Raw genomic sequence first — 22,163 nt, 5'->3', positions numbered from 1 at the left:
CAAGTACGTTTAGTACGAATATTTGCTCCACCCATACCATAAGAACGAGGCGGTTTCGTGTACAAACGTTTTCAATCAAGTTAGTGCCTTGAAAAAGGGATGGGTGTTTGTAAGGTTAGCTTTACAACATGATATTATGTTAACCCTCACTATAAAGTTTAAACACTGTCATCAGTTTGTTTTATTTACAGAAAGTTTTGGTTAATTTCATAGTTTAGATACTTGTAATCAGGGGCGAAATGTTACCAACACTCACCGTTGCTAAGCGTCGGAACTTATTTTAGTTGATTTGTCTTCTTTTTATGTTTAGACGTTTTTGTTTTGTTTTTTTCTTTTTCAAATATAGGTGAATTTCACCCAGCTGATTGATTGTACTTTGCTTTTGAGAATTTCACCCCTGTTTTTATTAAGTACGAAATGATAAAGCGCTGAGACATCACACGCAGGTAAACCGTGTGCTAAAAATACGTTGCTAAATTGTTGACGCTACAATGTATTCGAATATTTACATTATAATATTCAAAAAATACACAAAGACTTCTGTTAAAATTTCTTAATTAACGCCCAGACGATTTTTAATACATGAATGGAAACTAACATACAAACTTTATTTCCGTAACAAAAAGGAAAAACGAAAACGCGGTTCATTTTCTTTACGTATTCAAAAGATACTCGTGGACTGGGCACGATTAGCAGGTTAGGTAACTCATATTGGTAAATTCGAGACTCGATATGCTACTGAAAACGGATCGCACTTCCAGTTATTGGAGTATCATAACTGTAACAGTCAACGGGTAAGGGTAGCAACTCTGGAAAAAGTGTTCTGTTGGTTATTTGTTCTTTCTGTGATCGACAGATTCTGTATGAGGAACGGCTAAGCCTTAACCTCAAGATCCCCCCGACAACAACCGTAGTCTTATGTGTCACAGTTCTTGAATGAAGAGGTAAAATTTTCCACTTAAAAGTTCTAAATCCTACACAACAGAATTGCTTTCTATTATGACTTAAATTCTAAAATTTCCCTAACTCGAATCAAATAAACGTTTTGTTGTTTGTTTGTTGTTGTTGTTTTTTTTTGGGGGGTATATTAAACATTGATTGGCTCACAGCTATTATAAACTTTCTGAAACTGAAACGTGGGGTGCTAGAGTAGAAATCAAACAATGAATAGCTCGAGTCGACAGACAACTTTTCTCACCTAAGGGAAAGTAACTGACATGTCCAAATTAAGCCTAACAACCAGACGAGGCCTCAATAGGATCATACTTGCGTCATCTGACGTCACTTCCTCGCGAATCTGCTGATTGTAAAAAGGGTTAAAAGTTATTCCTCATTTATGAACAGATCCCTCCTACTCGTTTTAAGAGCTCTTATTTATCTTCAAAACTTTGCTTCTTTTCTTTGATCTTAAATGGAATTTTATTATTATTTATAATACAAATATATACGACAGTTGAGTGTAACTTTACATGAAATTGGTATCCATGCAAAAACGAAAAAAAAAAAAGGATTTTGTACATCAGGAAAACAAGAATTTGTTTCTTGGTTTGTTTGTTATCAAGCGTAAAGCCATACAGTGGGTTGTGTGTTCGGTGCTCACTTCAGCTGTCGCAACTCGTATTGTAACGTCACAAACCTCTAGACTTTCCTCTGAGCCACTGTGGAGAGGATATATAGGGGGTAGCAGTTGAAATTCTATTGAATGTGGTAATTCTACCACAACAATAAAGTTTCGAGACGGCTCAAAATGGTAACGATATTTTTTGAAACAAATGTTCAACGTTTCGATAAGCTTACGTCATCATCAGGTGCCACTGATTTTGATGATGACATAAGTTTCGTTATGCACTAGAGGCGGCTTTAAACTTTATCCTACTATTCCAAATAGAAATCAAAGCTAAATACCAAAAAAAAATATTGTAGTAGAAATGATATCTAAACAGTGGACGAGGGAAGAAACTAGTCTGTCGTACTAGAAAATCAGATGCCTCCTGCTACTCCCTGGTATCGATGCGCATACAGGAAAATTGGAAACGTAGTGTAACAAACTTACAGGGTCAGACGATCACCGTTTCATGTAAATAATAAATACGGTTTAGTGAGCTCCGGTTTGCAGTCGCATATCAGAACAACTTGTAATCAAGGTCAATATATTTATGCATAAACACGTCTAAGGTCAATATATAGGTTGTAATGTCGAGACCGAATAAAAGGAAAAGAAATGAAAAGCGCTACACAAGGCCTAAAGTTTTTTTAGAAACTGATGTAGAAAGTCGACAAATCAGATAGATCAATCTGAATCACGTGATCGATGGAAGCGGAGCCAAGAGGAAAATGTTTTAAACAGAAAATTACACAATAATCAGAATAGGCTTCTTTTGACGGTTCTTACAAATCGCTTACCTTGTTAATTTGGCAGTCTTTTTTCTCGATAAATTATTTGATATTAAAATTCAACTATTATGCTAGTTGTTAAATTTAGTCTTAGTTCTCATTTGAATAGGGTTACCACCTTTGAAATGCAAAAAAAACACAAAAAACAGCCTTTCCCTCTGACAAGATTACCTCCCAACCTCAAACAACGAATTACAGAAACAAAATTAGAGATTTATGATAACATATTACAGTAATGTACTAACAACTACTTATAGTTGTAAGTTTTCACGTTTACCCACACATATCAACAGCTGCTATGTTTAACAGTGTCGATAAATTACCTCAACTGAAAAAAACAAAACAAAATTCTAACCACGATCTTTAACTGGACATAGCCTCAAATATTCCCTTGTAATGTGAAAACAACGCAAATCTTTGGGTGATAATCTCGTGTCTGAGATCGGGAGAAGTTTATCAATAGTATATTGTCTATTTTAGCTTCACTAAGTGTTTAAGAATATTTGTGTCTCTGGGTCACTAGAAAATAGTGAAATTTTTTATAACGTTACAAATTTTAGATGGTACGTTTTTTAATATCAAAAAGTCGTGAATAAGATATTTAAAAATACAGCAAAAGAATCATTAATGAAAGGAAATTAGGAAATATACTCTCACGAGTTACGTGTACTTACGAAGTGATTCAAAACAACCAAAACCTATACATATTAACAGGAACTAAATAACTCTACTTACACATATTTTGATTCTGGTGGAAAAACAATAGCACAATCAGCAGGTAGTGAGTGACCTGGAAACTGACCTCCACCGTGAAACTGGTCAACGTAGCGGACAGTCCGTGCTATACAACCGACTTTATAAATACTTAGCCAAAGAATCAAATGGACCATCCAACAGTTCACAACGGTGCTGGACTGTAGATAGTCTGTTTGTTATAATCATCCCCAAGAATAGTAAACATGCTGAACATGTAACGTCACCTGGTGGTCACAAATTCACGCTCCCCAGAATTATTATTCTACGACAAATTATATTCGTTTTATTGCTGTTCAAATATGCCAGTAAACTTTACAAGAACCCCTAAAAAGAATCCCAGTCGGCACGGGAAATAACCACTTAGGTATTACTCACTTTAACTCCATCTCGTGTATAAATACGCTCATACGTATCCCGTACTTTACAAGTGTGCTTACATGCGCTTAATGCACTTCAAAAAGGTCATTCGAAAAATATCGATATTCAAAATTACGTATCATGAACAATAATCACAAAACCGAAACAGAATTTTATTGTTTCAAGTAACAACGCGTGCAGCAGATCATTCGATCTCTAGTTTTTTCTCAGTTTGAGAGCATATTATTTGTTATTTTATTTATTTTTAAACCTTAAAGCAAATAAAGAAAAAATAAATCCAAACCAATTATAAGTACAACGCATCACTCGACTCAGTATTAGGCCTATTTTGAATATCTTAGGTTGGAAAATAATTGTCCAAAGAAGTCATTGTGCCTCGTTTGAATAATGTGTTGACTTAGTTCTAAACAGAAAGACTAACGAATTTTTATAAAGATATTTTTGTACGAAACTGATCAACCCAGTTTGAAAAACGTTGGACTAGAGGGAAGACAACTAATCAAGACCACTCTTGGACTACGTTTTACTAACGAATATTGAGATTAATCATAACATTATAAATTCCCCACGACTGAAAGGACAACAGTCTTCGATGATTAGTTTAGATCCCCACTTCCACCCTCAAATTATGCTTCGAACGTCCTAACCTTCCACTTCTGTTATAACCTTGAACTGAGGTAGTTTCGATTGTTCGTGACCTTGAAATTGACCTTGATTTGTACTCAAATATTGTTCCCATTCTAGCCTTTAACTCACCATAAACAAAACTGTTATTGAAAAAAATATATATAATTAAAACACGGCTGGTATTGGTTGAGAAAAATGTTTATGTAGAGGAGCGAACAAAGTTTCGACCTTCTTCGGTCATCGTCAGGTTCATAAAGAAAGAGGTAACTGACCGATAGCTGACCACATGTTTGAAGGGGGTTGTGTAATTGAGTGTAGGAATGTAGAGGTCGTGCTTAGATGTTTGATTATATTTATTATGTAGATATAAAAGTGTTCCTTTGTTTTTACATATATATTTTTCTCTACAAGTGGGTTTTCTCGTCATCACGGAAAACTTATTGCTCAAAAAAAGTTTTGAGCAATCGATAACGAATGGATTTAAAATAACATTACAATTTCTTTGATATATACATACCACACAAAAGTAAACTCAAGAAGAAGAAAAAAAGGCCGTTACACACATTTAACAATATCATAACAACCATCTATGTTAAAACCACTGGAAGAACTTTTTGGACCCACAGAGAAGTTCGTGTATCACAAACTGTCACTGCGACCGGTAAAGAGCAGAACTAGATGATAAATGAGGTAAGTTATCGTATTTACCCTAATCAGTTGCAGTTTCCTAACAGGGAAACAATGATATACCTTTGCCACTCGTCCTGAGCAGGTATGTTTCATGTATGATTACTTCAAAAGCCTGCTAAGCATTAATATTGGATCGTGTACGAAAAAATATCGGTCTATTTACTTATTTATATAACACATGAAAATTAAGTCACTGCACTAACTAGGTATTACTCCGCCAAAATTTATACACTCCACCTACACACAAGACTTCTATCTACTGTACACCAGCCGCCACCGCGCTACGAACGAAATAATATTGACAATTAATTTTGACTGAAGAGAAGAGCTTAAAGCTTAAATTTATTATTCAGTGGAAAGATGCGATTGTTAAACGTCTAAAAACAAACAGAACTTGTTCGTTTAACTCTTATTATTGTTGGTGTAGTTTCATTGTATTAAAGCATATTTGTTTGGTTTATTAGTTCAGAATGTTCGCCCGAAGCTACACCAGGATTATCTGCTCATAACCACTCCCTTTTGTTTCGAACTGATAACGACGAAAGAGGTTTTGTTTTTGAATTTCGCACAAAGCTACTCGAGGGCTATCTGTGCTAGCCGTCCCTAATTTAGCAGTGTAAGACTGGAGGGAAGGCAGCTAGTCATCACCACCCACCGCCAACTCTTGGGCTACTCTTTTACCAACGAATAGTGGGATTGACCGTCACATTATAACGCCCCCACAGCTGAAAGGGCGAGCATGTTTGGCGCGAGAGGGACGACGAAAGAGGAGTCAGCTAGTCAACAATATCCCCCTACCCAGTTCTTGGCACAATCTAATGAAATAGTGGAACTTGACCGTCACTCTTATAACGCACCCAAGACCCCGAAGTGTATAACATCTCAGCGTTGTAACTTCGCACACTTACTGTTGGGTCTTGTAGTGTCATTGGTATTTTGTTGGTAACGCTAAAAAATTACTGCAGCAACATGATACAAGCCAGGAGTCTTCGCTTTCACAGTCCGGGCACACAAACCAATTTGGCCATACCCGACCCTCACTAATCAAAGCTGACGTAATTGAAGTTCAACATATATATATGGTAATTCAAGCACACTTGATCTAAGGAAATTCAAAACAATCTTGTTGTACTGTCTCGCCACGTGACCTGAAGGTATACAGCGCCACACCAGCTCTTGACTCTCAAACAACCTCTGTGGGTATCCAGTTTGCCACGAAGCGCTCCGACGCAGGGAGGTTAAACTTGTTTTCACCAGGATAACTCGTTTCAAGGCTAACAGTTTTATAAACATCTCTTTTGATGGTTATCTATTTAATGCATATGCATACAAACAAGTAGTATCAATATGGCATGTAACATGTCTTTAGAGAACTAACAACTACAGTTGCACACAATATCACACTCACGTACTTGAAAATGGTTCATAGAACCACACTTGTAACGTAGAACAGACAGAATTGTGTGGTTTAGCGTATAGGGGTGTCCTCCCTTGTATAGTAATAGTAAACAAGGGTGTAAGATAGGTGTTGAGGGTGCCGAAAAGCTCCCCTCCTTCTGCTTCTCAGACCAAGATGTATGTAACTCATTTTTACTCGTCACAACTCTTAAGAATCATTACTTTTCATAAGCCGAAAAACTTAACATTGGCTCCCACTTTAACGGTCGTCCAGATCGGTTCGCAAAGTTAGAGCTATAATTACAGTGTATTCGGGGGGTGTATGATTTTTATTACCGATTAAAAACAGTTTGTATTAAATAAAACATACGTGTGTGAAGGATATTCCATAACAAATAAAACACCCTTAACGTTTTCATTGTTTTAATCTTAAGTGAGTGTAACTTTCGGTAATGCCTACAAATAATTTTTTTTAACTAATTAGTGTGGTCAGTACGAAATGCTAATGATAAACAAACTGGTCGCGGCAAAATAATATTCACAACTTATTTTCGTTATAGGGTACAAATTTTATTTGTTTTTTAAATGAACTACCCCACCCTCACCCTGCTAAACCAGTCTACGCCTCCGAAACGATTGATCATGCTGTCAGATTATCTGAAATAATTATAGAACGAACAATATTTATCCCAGAAGTAGCAAGTGCTGATACGAAAGCCAGGTTTTCTTTAAAATCATTTTTAACGAAAACATTCGCGCGAAGCTTCACAAGGGTTATACATGCACAACCCGTCCCTAACTTTCAGCTAATTAATTTTAAATGGAAAGCCTGAGCCAACGATGCCAACCTCAGGCTACCGTGCTATTATTTTCTGATCGAATATTACGATTTGACCATCTCTCTTCTTACGTATCCATGGCCCCAAAATATAAAGCGCATTTTATGTGGGTGTGTGAGATTCCTGAATCTCAGATTAATGTTCCTTACACGCGAAAAACAGCCAATAGTAGCGCAAAATAGTGGAGCTTTCTTTGTTTTGATAAGCCAACGTACGTTACTAATGTTTAATAACCTGAACAATTCTACAAAACTAATACGTTATTAAATAAACAACTATGTAAAGTATAGTTTAATAGATAAAAGTACATCAATTAAATAAACACAGAAACTCTCGATATATAAATACAGAAAATTCTAACAGTCGATTAAGTGAGGAAACAAAATATAAAGATAGAGAAATTAACGACCGGACGGCCAGGTGGTTAAGGCGCTCGACTACGAATCTCCGTCGCACCACACATGCTTTCAGTCGTTAGGGCGTTATACTGTAACGCTAAATCTTACTATTCGTTGGTAAAAGAGTAGCCCAAGAGTTGGTGGGGGTTGATAATGAAATGACTAGCTGCTTTCCCTTTAGTCTTACACTATTAAATTAGGGACGGCTGTCACGGACAGCCCTCGTGTCGCTATGCGCGAAATTACAAAACAAACAACGTTCAGACAAGAAGTTACAGGATGAAGAGGGCTAAAAGAACTCGACTTTCCCTGATTTCCAAGGCAAAAAATCTGACAACGTGAAGCTATGTATAAAGGAGATTTATTATGTTATATCTATATAATATTACACATTTCAGTAAATTATTATGATAAGCAAATAAAATAAACAATATCATCAATAAACTACTACGTTTTCTGTTTGTTTATTCACAAACGTTGTATGTTCTATTAAAAAAAATTTTGGGGGCCTCTCATATCGTTACAGCGTATGCTACTACTTCCGGTCATGCGCTGTCTGATGACGACCTTCAATCTTGAAAATACCTCTGCAACATAGTTTCTACTATAAACGACACTATCGTAAGGTTATCACGTCTAATTCACGCCGCTCTTCTTAGTAAAAAGTACCAAGTATAAAACAAAGTTGTCTCAGCGACTATTTCTACAGTCTGATTGTACAGAAAGTTGCACGAGATCCTTGTTCTGTCGCCTGGGTAACATAGCCGGTTTCTCTCATTAATATTTGTCTTCGTGGTTTAAAAATTTCACTGAAGTATTTAGATGTTAGGCTTAGCTAGATAACCTTTGTGCAACACTATACTTTATGCAAACAATTATTTTAAAATGCACAATATTTTCCAGTAACAATGAAGAAAGTCAGTGATAGCAGCCTCGAGCTGTGAAGAATTTAATTGTTGCTTTCAAAAGCTTTCGAATAGTTGACTATTCTTCCACAAGAGCGAAAAATACGATAATACACAAGAATACTGGGCTGCAAAAATTCCGTCATAATTATTCCAAAATTTAAAATAATAATAGTGATAAAAAACATAATAAATAAAGATTTTCTTAATTTACAGTTTTGAATTGTAATAGTCTCATAGCAACAATTAGAGTTGAATATTTTTTTAAATGATATTATTTTTGGCGTTATTATTACAAATACTGTAAGACGGGATTGATATCTTTTTTGTTTTTTAAGGTTTTTGCATCTAATTAACTTATATCGGAGAAAAACGTGGCCTAGCATGACCAGGAGCTTAGGGCGCTTGACTTCTAATCTGAAGGTCGCGGGTTAGTATCACCGTTCCACTAAACATGCTTGATTTTTCAGTGGTGGAGTCATTATAATGTTACGATAATGGTAAAATAATATCCCTGGAGCAGGCGGTGAATCTTTCAATGCTAAATTCTGAACGGTTGGCACAGGTAGGCCTCATGTAGCTTTGCGCGAAATTCAAATCAACCGAGGCCTGTAATAATACCACTTTCACTTACAACCAACCCATACCTCGCTTCTTCTTTGTGGGTATGTTGAATTTTAGATACCCAAGAGGGTCAGGTGCACAAGACCTCTTCCTCCATCCCTAACTTTCATGTAGGCTACTAATAGGTTGTTGTTGTAGTGCTTTTGGGCCGGAGTATTGGGTAATACTCTGGCCCTTTTCAGGGCAATGTCAATGTATTGTCTTGAGTTGCCCTCCTTTTTATTTATTTTTTATATTTTCTTCTTTTGTACATATATTTTCATGACTTTTTTTTAAATCTATTTATATATATATTTAACGGGAAAAGAGAAAGAAAGAAAAAGAAACTAATTATAATAATACAAAAAAACAACAAGAAAACATATACTAGTTTTAAGCGTCTAGTGCATGGTGGCCAGCTTTATTTATATTTCTTAAATATAAATTCACAGGAGAGAGGTACTTAGGCCTGTGTTCATCATGTATGTGGTATCTGTCGAGATCACACAATAAATCATTTTTATGCTAATTTTTATCATAATAATTTAGTGTATTATGCAGGAGTCTTACAGATACTGTCTCTATGTTTGTATACTTGTGTATGAAGTGCTACATGGTACTTTATAGGCTGAAGTTAGAATTGAGTTTTGTATTCTTTGTAGTTTCTGTAATTGTTTTGTGTTATGTTTATCCAGGCAGGAGATGTGTATTCTATTACAGGTCTAATGTATGTTTTGTATATTTTTATTATATTATCAGGTGATGTTCCTTGGTTTTTACCTGAAAGACTTCTTCCATAATTTGCTCTTTTCCAGATTCTCGTCAGGATATTGTTAGTATGCTGTATCCACGTTAATTCGGTATCGTAAGTTAATCCTAAAAATTTATCAGAAGTAGCAGTCAGTAAAAGTGATCCATTCATGCCATTCATGTATAACTTTGGTGGGTCTTTTTTTGGTTTATTTAATCTACTGAATAATATTATTTGGGTTTTCGGAATATTTATTTTTATTCTATATTTCTGGCAGTATTCTTCTATATTATTCACGACTGGTTGGAGGTTTGTTACTGCTATTGAAGGAGTGGGGTCGCTTTTCCAGACCGCTACATCGTCAGCAAATTGTGATGCAAAACCTAAATTTAGGTCCGAAAGTGGCATATTACTCACATGCATGATAAATAATATAGGACTAACTACTCCTCCCTGCGGGACTTCTGTCTCAGGTGAAAAGGACATCTACTTTACACGTTATATTGTCCAGAAAGTTAGATAGCCAGCGAATAATTGCCTGACAACCAACCAACATGGTTTGTTTTGAATTTCGAGGAAAGCTAGCCGTCCCGAATTTTGCAGTGTAAGACTAGAGGAAAGTTAGCATGTTTGGTGTGACTTAGATTCGAACCCGCGACCATCAGATTGCGAAACGAGTGCCTTAACCACCTGGCCATCTCGGCCTAGCTCGGTTGGTGTTTAGGAAAAATCACCAAATAGTTCACTGGTATATTTTGTTAACTAATATTATAATTTTAATTTAAAAAATAAACCCAGATATCGACTAACCCATTGGGACTCCGAAATAAATCCTATTAGGCCTCTTTGGTAAAGTGCGTAAAAAGTATATTATTGTTCAGCATAATAGAAAAATAGCTGTATTAACATATACGTTAATTCTACCAATACGAATATGCATCGAAAAGGACTTGCTCCACAATATTGCTGTTGAAGTATTCTGTCTTGTGTAGGAATCTCTTTTATTTAACACTTTTGATCTGTGAATGGTTCATGATGTGTTTTAACACTAAAATACATATACTTCTTACATATATATATATTTAATGTTTAATAGCAAATTTTTGGGCTCACTTTAGGTCTTTCCCCGGTAGAATTTCAGAGTCCTATCCCCATGTCTGAAAATTGGAAGCCATCCTGTGATAATTACTAACGTATCCCAATAGCCAACATTCTATGTTGTCATATTACTGGGCCACTTTTTGATTATTTTCTTTTGGATTGTTATTAATATATGGGACCGGCATGGCTAGGTGGTTAGGACGGCACTTGACTCATATTCTGAGCGTCGTGGGTTCAAATCCCTCTCACACCAATAATGCTCGCCCTTTCAGTCGTGGGGACGTTATAAATCGACGGTCAATCCCACTATTCATTGGTTTAAGAGTATCCCAGGAGTTGACGGTGGGTGGTGTTGACTTGCTGCCTTCCTCTAATCTTACATTAAATTAGGGATGGCTAGCGCAGATAACCCTAGTTTAGCATTGCGCAAAATTCAAAAAACAATTAATATATATCATATCTATATTATTCAAACAAACTATATGCGTTAGGAGTACGTCATTAATAAAATAAGTTTGTGAACCACCTTTTATTTTTTTGCATATTTCATTCGTGAAATAAGACGAATATAAAATACCATACTTGTGTGGAAGTCATTACAAAACGAAAACTAATGCATATTTTATCCCTAAGTCCTAATTAAGATGCGATATTACCTTTTTAGAGAAATAACAAACAACAAGTTCCAAAATTATAATTTACTTTAATTTTCTAACTCTGGAATAACATGATATGAAAGAGTTTTCTGATTCACAACCGACGTTCTAGAGCCAGTGGGAAATTTACTTTTACAGCTTAAAAAACGTAAACTTTGCAATTGTTTCGTTACGTAATGACGTCACTACTGGCGTGTTTTATGTCGTCACTCTCACATTAAATTCGTATTTATCTTTCTTCTTTTTTTTTTTTTGTTATTATTCTGAAGGATGTATAGTTCAAGAGCAGTTACTTCCACCAGATAAATAAATAGATTACGTTTCCCTCTAACAATCTCTTCTGAGTCGACTGAAAAACTACAAGTGCATTTTCTTTTAACTTATTCAAAAACTGATAAAGGCAGCCGCTGTTAATGTTAACAACCAATGTAATTACTTGTAATTTCATGCAGGCTGAAATACTGAAGACAGTGAAGAACAGAAAGCGTACCTTCTGTTGCCGGTTTCTAATAAAAGGGCCTGGCATGGCCAAGCGTGTTAAAGCGTTCGATTCGTAATCCGAGGGTCTCGGGTTTGAATCCCGGTCGCACCAAACATGCTCGCCCTTTCAGCCGTGGGGGCGTTATATGTTACGCTCAATCCCACTATTCGTTGATAAATGAGTAGCCCAAGAGTTGGGGGTGGGTGGTGATGACTTGCTGCCTTCCCTCTAGTCTTACACTGCTAAATTAGTGACGGCTAGCGCAGATAGCCCTCGAGTAGCTTTGCGCGAAATTCAAAACAAACAAACCTTCAAATAAAAACTTTTTATAAAAATGCATGTCGGGTTTGTTTGTTTGTTTATTTTTATACTACACCCACAGGGGCCGGATCGCGACGGTGCTGATGTGTTTTTTGTTTGTTTATTTTCCGATAATAAATTAACTGGGTGTAACAACTTGGTAATTTGCCCGATTTTTCAAATTTCGTAATTACGTAATTAAGAACTTTCCTAGATTTGAGGGAAATAACCAGTATCCAAATATAATGTTAAAGTATGCGTTAAATCAAATAGAAAAAGCGGACGAAACTGTTTTCTGACTTCACCATGGTCAGAATTAAGTTTATGGATCACATATTTATTTTTCAAGGAAAATTACGTTATGAAAGAAATGGAAACCAACGAGCAGGTTATTAGAACCTGGAGACAGTGGTGTCGAAGAAAAATAAAATGAAAAATGTTTTTAGCATTTGTCAGAGAAAATGTGAACACTATGAAATTAGCCTAAATACTAGCTGGTGAAAAGTTTAAGACCATACTGAAACGACGCGTTAATCGGTAAATACGTAACGAAATTTAGTCATTTGTGTTCAAGCGTGAGCGTTGTCAACATCTCCCACTGACATCTTCTGTGTTACATTGGGTAAAAACATGGCAAAGGCTAAAAAGTTGACAGAGTTTGAACGTGGCAGAATTGTCGAGCTGAAAAAGCAAGGTCTTTCTCAACGTGTTATCGCTGGTTAGATTGGGTGAAATAAAACTACTGTTGCAAATTTCTTAAAAGACCCTGAGGGATACGGAACGAGAATTTCAAGTGGTCGCCCCAAGAAGATTTCGCCAGCGTTGAGCAGGAGGATTCGACGGGGTGTCCGGCAAGGCACCAACCGATCGTCGAACTAGATAAGACCCTTACGAACGCAGAATGCAGCTCAAGAACAATAAGATGGCATCTATGAGAGAAAGGCTTTAAAAACCATAAACGTCTTCAAAGGACACGCCTCCTTCCACACCACGAAACAGCTCGATTAAACTTTGCTGAGAAGCACCAAACATGGGAAGTAGAAAAGTGGAAGAAGGTTTTGTTCTCTGATGAGAAAATATTTAACCTGGATGGTCCAGATGGCTTCCAACATTACTGGCACGATAAGGATATCCCACTGGAGACATTTGCTATACGACACAGTGGAGGAGGTTCCATCATGATCTGGGGTGCTTTATCCTTCCATGGAACAATGGAGCTTCAGGTTATACAGGAACGTCAAACAGCGGCTGGCTATATTGGCATGTTGGAGAGAACATCCTTATTGATTGAGTACCCTCGTTGTGTGTAAGTGACTGGATCTTTCAGCAGGACACATAATATATTTCTTATTATCAATAGTCAGTAAGTGAAAACACATAATAATATTTGTTATTATCAATAGTTACTTATGAAAAAACATAATAATATTTGTTATTATCAAAAGTTACTCAGGAAAACACATAATAATATTTGTTATTATCAATAGCTACTTATGAAAAAACATAATAATATTTGTTATTATCAACAGTTACTTATGAAAAACATAATATATTTGTTATTATCAATAGTTACTTATAAAAAAACACAATAATATTTGTTATTATCAATAGTTACTTATAAAAAAACATAATATATTTGTTATTATCAATAGTTAGTAAGTGAAAACACATAATAATATTTGTTATTATCAATAGTTACTTATGAAAAAACATAATAATGATTGTTATTATCACTAGTTACTCAGGAAAACACATAATAATATTTGTTATTATCAATAGTTACTTATGAAAAAACATAATAATATTTGTTATTATCAACAGTTACTTATGAAAAACATAATATATTTGTTATTATCAACAGTTACTTATAAAAACACAATAATATTTCTTATTATCAATAGTTACTTATAAAAAAACACAATATATTTGTTATTATCAATAGTTAGTAAGTGAAAACACATAATAATATTTGTTATTATCAATAGTTACTTATGAAAAAACATAATAATGATTGTTATTATCACTAGTTACTCAGGAAAACACATAATATGCCCGCAATGCCCGCAGGACAAATGGCTTTTTCATGGCGAATAACGTGTTTTTTTTGGACCATACAGCGTGATCGCCCCAACTGAACCCCATTGAAAATGTTTTGGAGTGGATGGCAAGGGAAGTCTATAAAAATGGACACAAATTCCAAACAGTGCATGATCTTCGTGAAGCCATCTTCACCACTTGGAATAACATTCCAGCCAGTCTTCTGTAAACGCTTATATCGACCATGCCAAAGCGAATGTTTGAAGTTATTCGCAATGACGGCCATGCAACTCACTACTGAGACCTCTTGTTGGGCATTTCCTACCCTGTTTAGGACTTCTTTTTGGTATGGTCTTAAACTTTTGACCAGCTAGTTAGTATTTAGACTAATTTCATGGTGTTCACATTTTCCCTATTAAATGCAAAAAAAAGTTTTTTATTTTTATTTTCCCTTTTCTTATTTTCATCTTTTAAAGCTCTACTCAAATAAGTGGTTGCGTCTAACAATGCAAAATGCATATTTATTCTTTATGTTCATTGGCTTTAAGATTTTGGCCAGCAGTGTGTATGTATATATATAAATGTTTAACGAGCAAAACAACTGGTTTTACAATATTAATGGGGTTTTATTAGTAATTGTAACTTGCTTTACTGACCTAAATTAATTTAGGTATGTGATTAATATTATAGTATTATGCCTAATTTATTATTAAGTATAACATAGAGGACCAGCAGTTCCCAGTGTTAGCCATAATATTGTTAGAGTAGAATATTGTTACTGTTGTTTCTACTATTCAATGGTTTCAGAGTAAGGTTTCTTGTTATAATCCTACAAAGTGTATTATAATACTTATGTAAATTCATGGACTGAGTTTCCAGACATGGCCCGGCATGGCCAGGTGGTTAAGGCGCTCAACTCGTAATCTGAGGATCGCGAGTTCGAATACCTGTCACACCAAACATGTTTGCCCTTTCAGCCGTGGGGGTATTATAATGTGACGGTCAATTCCACTATTCGTTAGTAAAAGAGTAGCCCAAGAGTTGGCGGTGGGTGGTGAAGACTAGCTGCCTTCCCCCTAGTCTTACACTGGTAAAGTAGGGACAGCTAACCCAGATACCCTTCGTGTAGCTTTGCGCGAAATTCAAAACAAACCAAACAAACCAAGTTTCCAGACAAGAAAAGATTTAGCGTATACGTGGAAGACAGTTGGTGACTTTGATATTATATACCACGTGTTATATAATCATTAATATAATTTCAAAGCGAGATATTGTTTGCCATGCTTTCAACCTATTCAGTGCCGTAGACGAGATAACTCGTCTAAGCCGATCGGTAACACAGCGCCATGGACGAGTTAATTCGTTCTCAATAATACCTAACTTCAACGTTAGATGTCAGCACTATACATGCATTTGACCTACTTATAAATTGTTTCACTCTCGATCCAAAATGGCGTCACGAAAAAAGTTACAAAATGCAGAAGCATTAGAGTTTTATTGTAGCAGCTGAAATACTTGGCAGTTAACAGGTTAAACATGTTAAAAATGTTTTTCAGTTCAAAACAAAGTATTCGTACTAGGTATTTATAGCGAAAACACTTGTCGACATCCCTAATTCTGATTAACTTAGCAGAATAAATCAGCTATATTAAGGAATTAACTATCACTCTTATAACGCACACACTGCGTAAAGTTCGGGCAATATTTTGTGATATCACACGGTTCTGCAACCCATAGCTCTATCACAGGACCAATTCACATTCGACAATAGAAAATAAAAGGTACTTACAAAGTTAGTTGATTTGTTGTTAAGCACAAATGTGCTGTGCCTCCCTCAGATTTTGAAGCACGGTTTTTAGTATTACAAGCCTTTTGATTTACCGCTGAGCCACTAGGGGGAAATTTGTTTGTTTGAATTTTGCGCAAAGCTACACGAGGGCTATCTGCACTAGCCGTCCCTCATTTAACAGTTTAAGATCCCCAACCGTCAGCCCTTGGGCTACTATTTTACCAACGAATTGACCGTCACATTATAATGCCACCACGGCTGACAGGGTAAGCATGTTTGGTGCGACAGGGGATCAAACCCGCGACCCTAAGATTACGAGTCGAACGCCTTCACCCACCTGGCTATGCTTGGCCGGGGGGAAAGTAAAGTGTTAGTAAGAATTGGGTAGAAGTGTATGTTACTAATATTTGATCGATATTCAATATTAGCCCTAGAATCGCTGGTAGTGTCCAGAACCCATCGGCTTTACATATTTTACAAATTATTTATGTACTAAACTGCTCGTAAGTCTGTAAGTGATGTTTTGGTCAGTTTCTCTAAAAATAGACGAGTCACACAGACACAAACATGCACATGCAAAACCAGATACTACAAATATTGTAAACTATCCAAATTATGGTGTCATTTATATATTTTTCATACAGAGTGAGGCTCCTCGTTGGGTGAATGATACGTTTACGGACTTACAACATTACATTCCGAGGTTCGATTGTCAGGGGCGGACAGAGCGCAGATAGCCTATCATGAAGCCTTTCGCTTAAACAAGCAAACAGACAATAAGAATAGAAAGCGTCAAATTATAATAACCCTCATAAAACATACTTTGGTAGTTTAAATAACGTTCAGTATTTGAAGAAGGTTTTAAAACACAATTTGCATTTGTCGATGTACTTCATCCACATTCTGGTAGGAAAAAATAAAACACAATTAACAATATAAAATGACAGATTTTACCCAGTCTTTTTGTCCATTCTCTGCAGTAAATGTTGTTACTAAAGGGCTTAAAGTACTCAGAATGGACCCCTACCGGTAATGAACGGTACCAAAGGCATTTTTATATATATAACAAGTGTGTATACTAAAAGCAAAACCGGCTTCTAAACAAATACAATTTCGTTTAGATGGCTATCAACACAACCAGTTTCATTATAGTTGTTGATGGGTTCAAACTGGCTGGTGGATTGCCAAAAGTTAATGTTTATTCGCTTTACGAGCATAATTTTATAAACAGTTTGATCCGGAAAAAAAAAAAAGACCAATCCTTACTGCTTATAAACTGATATCGATTTGGTGATCAAATTTTCTTTTCTCATTCGCTGTTGCAAAACACCATTTTATCTCTACTTACTAAACTAAAATCACCGTTAAAATCCTCACAATTATATACAGACAACACGTGTTCCACAACACTGGAAGACATATTCCACTTGATACTTGATAAAAGTGTTTATCACTTCGTTTCAAAAACCTATTGTCGTGACGCGTTCTATTGTTGGGTGGATTATTTTGGATTATTTAGTACAAAGTAATGCCAAATCCAGTCCGCGTAATGATAACAAATTAGTTTATTTCTTCAATAACGTTTGCTACAGGTTAAGTTCACTCGTACGCCTAACGTCACAAACAAACTTTTCAACAGCAACAACAAAAGCTCTGAAACGTTTGTACGTCTAACTTACAGAATTTCTTCGTCAGTTGATCAATAACAAACACACCGAGTAAATTCATTAACTGACTCATTAATTCATAACATAACTGATTTACTCGAAGTGTTTTCATCAGTTATGTTATTTTAATATTATATTGACTTAAGATAATACTTTATCGTATTATCAACTTAATTATCAAATATTTTTTTTACTTAAAATCTTATAAACTCTATAGGCAAGAAGTTTCACAACGTTTTCTTTAGATATGATAAAGCTTTCTAGAAGCACATATATAGAGCGACTACTTTTCAACCAATAAGAGTCAGTTTATTTGTTACACAACAGACTGTAAACCGTTTATAAAATTGTTGTATTAACAGTATTAAAAGTGTAGCTCCCTCTCCCGGGACTCAACGATAAGTCTGCAGGATTATAACACTAAAAAATAAGTTGGTTTCGATAACTGTGATGGGCATAATACATCTTTTAAGCTACTCTATCGTGTAGCTTTGAACTTGACAACAAACAAATATAAACGCACCTCTTGTTATTTGCCGGACGTAATTTCACGCTGTTAAAGACGTTATGAAAAGTGTGGTTCCCACAAACACATAATTTGTTATTCACCAAATGTAAGTTCACGTTTTTAATAGAGTAATAAAAAGTGTGATTCATACAAACATGCCTTTTGTATTATTATTATTTACCGGGTGTGAATTCATATTCTTAAAAGTGCAATAACAAATATGTGATTCTAACAAACACGCCCTTGTTTTTTGTATTGTTTAACTTGAGAATTCATACAGTTAGAGTTGTAAGTGTATAACAAATAAAGCTTTAGACTCTGCTGTGTATCGTAATGACTGAATTCAAACACGGAATGGAAGTCACCAATACTTACAGGCACTTCAGCCTTTCCGGACACCGCATAACGACCAGTGAAAACTGACCTCAAGACCAAACGTCGTTCTGTTTCACCCAAGGTACTCTTGTGGATTAGTCCTTCTAAACTACAAAGTTCACTCTGAACTAAGCAGTTGTCGTCCATTTCATCTTTATTTTTCGTCATGTATTTTATTTGTTTATTTATTGAAGTTTGTATTTTTCTCATAGCAAAGTATATCGAGCTATCTACCGTGTCCTCCGAGGAGAATCGAGTCCCTGATTTTAGAAGTGTAAATCCGAAGATTTAGAGCTATCACAGAGGAGGACGTATTTATTGGATTTCGCGTAAAACTACTCGAGGGCTATCTGCACCAATCATTCCTAATTTTGAAATGTTAGACTAGAGAGAAAGCAACTGGTTAACGTCACCCACCGCCAACTCTTGAACTACTCTTTACCACCCATTTTGTGTGCAGAAAATATCAAAGCAGATTTATAACTATACAACTTTGCGATCAATTAAAGATATAATATAATTAAGCTTACATATATTTAATGCGTGGACTCTTTAAAACATTATAATATTAATGTGAGTACGAAATGACTGTTTTTTTCCTCGAAAATGTAAATTAGCTTCTTTGTCGGGGGGGGGATATTTCCCCTGTATCAGAATCTTACAGGTATAAAAATGTGAAATCACTTTTTTAGACTACAAATGACTCTTTAACATTAAAAATAATCGACGTATTTGTATTTATGTATGATGTTTGTGTTCTTAATGAAACCAATTTGAATCGGAGCAACTGTACAGTCAGTGCAAATATAACTTGGCTCGTCTCATGCAGATCCACAAAATAGAAGTTATCTCCAAGAGACCTCACTTGGGAACAAAAAATACCCAAGATATTCGATGTAAAAAATCATTTCCCTCTACCTTACTTTGGAACAGGAAATACACGCTACATTCAATACCATTAAGTACATTTGTTTAAAACACAATGTTAGATAAAACAAGCGAGATGTGTGTGGTGGGAGAAGACACAGCTGAATGATTGATTAACACAGACCAATAATTTAATAAATTATTTGTATATTCATATCTGTCTTCTTATCGCTATCACACCTACAGTTTATCTTGTGATAATTTATCACTTTTTATTCTGTCTGCGAAAATATTCGGTTTTCAGTGTAGGTATGTGTACAACTAAACGTTTGGTTAAAGCCCCGTCTAAACACTCGAACACAAACGTTCATCTGGTGCTAAAGTTTGTTTGTTAGTCGCTTGTTACAAAACGCAGTCATCCAACAAAACTGGTTATGTAAGTTGGTGTATGAATTATTTACACTGGTGGTTAAAAGCGAGATGTCACAGTCATTTTTGACCAATCACGCCGTTCCTGAGCCAATGGAAAGGAGGTTCCTCTTTTCTAAAAATATTAGTGTAGGAAAAAATATTACGTTTTTTGGCGACAATGTTTGGCTGTTATCATTTTTCGAGTTGTTGGACATAAACCTTTAATCTGTTATCAATGATATTAAGGATGAACAACAGGTGAAACCAGCTAACATGACACAGACCCCCAGCGCTGAACGTACAGTGATGAGTTGTTTGTGTTTGTTAAGTACAAAACTACGCAATATGCTATCTGAGCTGTGCCTCTCTTAAGAATATCGAAACCCAATTTTTAACGGCTAAAGCACTCAGAGCTATTGCTGAGTCACTGGAGGACTCAGCGAGAAGTTCTAGGTTTATAAAAATACTGAAAATAGGGTTTCAATAATCGTGATAGGCAGAGTAGAAACAGGCCGTTGTGCAACTATGCGCCCATTAACAAACAAACCAGTTGACGCGACAAATTCGCACGTTTATTTCTAATAAGGGAAAAATTTACGAGTTTAAATATCACAATCACGGTGCACGCGCACGGCCTTATTTCCATATTCCAACGTTACGGACTTTACCCAGTTCTAACTTTTAGTGCAAGACGTGGTTAACGTTGCTGGTTACATCTCATTAATATATATATATACACCTTTTGTTTTATTTTTGTATTCATGTATATATAATGTATTTGCATTTTTCCACTTATAATAAAAACTGATGCCCAAATAAAAGAGTGATGAATGTTATAAATTCAAACCCCACCTCAGTTTCTGGGGTAGGAAAAAACAAATAAACTTTTTGAATCGAAATACAACAGTTAGTAAATTATCAATAAGTAAATTGTTCAATTTCAGACTTCAAACCATTAAGTGAGCTAAGTTGTTAGGTCCTTACTACAACATATTATAACACAGATTGTTTTATTACGAAATTGCAAAAAACAACAAACAAAAAGTAAATATTACACAATACCTTCATTAATCGCTCAGTTAGTTTTTCTAATCAGGGGTTCGATTCCCCTCAGTGGACTCGGCAGATAGCCCGATGTGGCTTTGGTATAAAGAAAAACACGTACACATACACTCAGTATGTTTCCGATGTTGATGTACATACAGTTCTTTTACTAGTGGCTCAGTGGTAAGCCTGTAGGTTTACGACCCTAAAGATTGGGTTTCGATACCAGTGATGAGAACAGTACAAATAGTCCATTGTGTAACTTTGTGCTGAACAATAACCATAAAAGAATCGTTCCACTTAAAACGTACACACACAAAAACAACACATTTGATGAACGTTTTTAAGGTTCGTAATTCTTCCTAAAATGTGTAGAAATAATGAATTATTCAACAGTCCTCTCTTTCAGTTTCACCAAGAAGAATTGCAGACTCAATAAAGTTAATCACATTTGTACCAACTTCTACCCAAGCATTTTTTTTTAATTGTAAAGTAACGACGAGAGCCCACGCATGCGATCATTCGAACACTTCCCAAGCCTCATTACCACAAACAAACATACCGATCTTTCCTTTTGCTACAAATATTACTAAGTTTAAAGCTCGTTTTACCGACCTCATTAGAACTCAGCAAAAAGCACGTGCCAAATGTTAATATGGTAGAGTAGCAGCTTTCGCTAAACGAGCCAATCAAAAAATTACATTAACCACCACTACACGGCCACCTAAGTTGGCTAGCTTTGGGCGCTAGAGGGCGGGACATTGTAATGAGTTTAAATTGACTATTGAAATAATGATGATGAGAACAAGGTTAGTTGTAATTACAAGAAATCATCACAAAAACAACTGCAGTTGGAAGAGTTGTAACATTTCTATTACACTATGTAACACAAGTTTTGTTCCTAGATAGTATATGTTATTTCTTAATTGCTTGTGTTGTACAGAAAATGGCCATTATTCCCTTCAAACTTTGCTTTTGTGACCTGGATAATGAAATTTAGAAATTAACCTATTTTCTGTATAAAAACGGGCAAATTTGCACATTTTCATTTACATAAGGTGTGAATAAAATAACATATGAATCAAGATTTACATGTATTTGCACTAACTTTATACAAAAATGTTTAGGAGTGAGTAGTTTTTCGAGATTTGCGACTGTAATGTAAATCACTTTCACGTATTATCCCCC

The 22,163-nt window shown here is 35.5% G+C and overlaps 1 protein-coding gene across 4 annotated transcripts in view; it reads right to left on the bottom strand.

Annotated features, from left to right (window-relative positions):
* Nucleotides 1-21,563, bottom strand: part of LOC143254261 (uncharacterized) — a 57,813-nt gene extending 36,250 nt beyond the window's left edge. For 2 of the 4 annotated variants that reach the window (XM_076509127.1, XM_076509134.1), the window contains exon 1: nt 20,994-21,563. The gene's annotated coding sequence lies outside the window, so the exon portion shown is untranslated. Of the gene's footprint in view, nt 1-3,129; nt 3,436-20,993 lie in introns of those variants that run through there. The other 2 variants (XM_076509128.1, XM_076509130.1) reach the window with 1 other exon arrangement.
* Between the last annotated feature and the right edge of the window lie 600 nt (nt 21,564-22,163).

Source organism: Tachypleus tridentatus, chromosome 6, assembly GCF_004210375.1.
Source record: "Tachypleus tridentatus isolate NWPU-2018 chromosome 6, ASM421037v1, whole genome shotgun sequence".
In the NCBI taxonomy this organism is placed as follows: Eukaryota; Metazoa; Arthropoda; class Merostomata; order Xiphosura; family Limulidae; genus Tachypleus; species Tachypleus tridentatus.
This window is presented reverse-complemented; position numbering and strand designations above follow the sequence as displayed.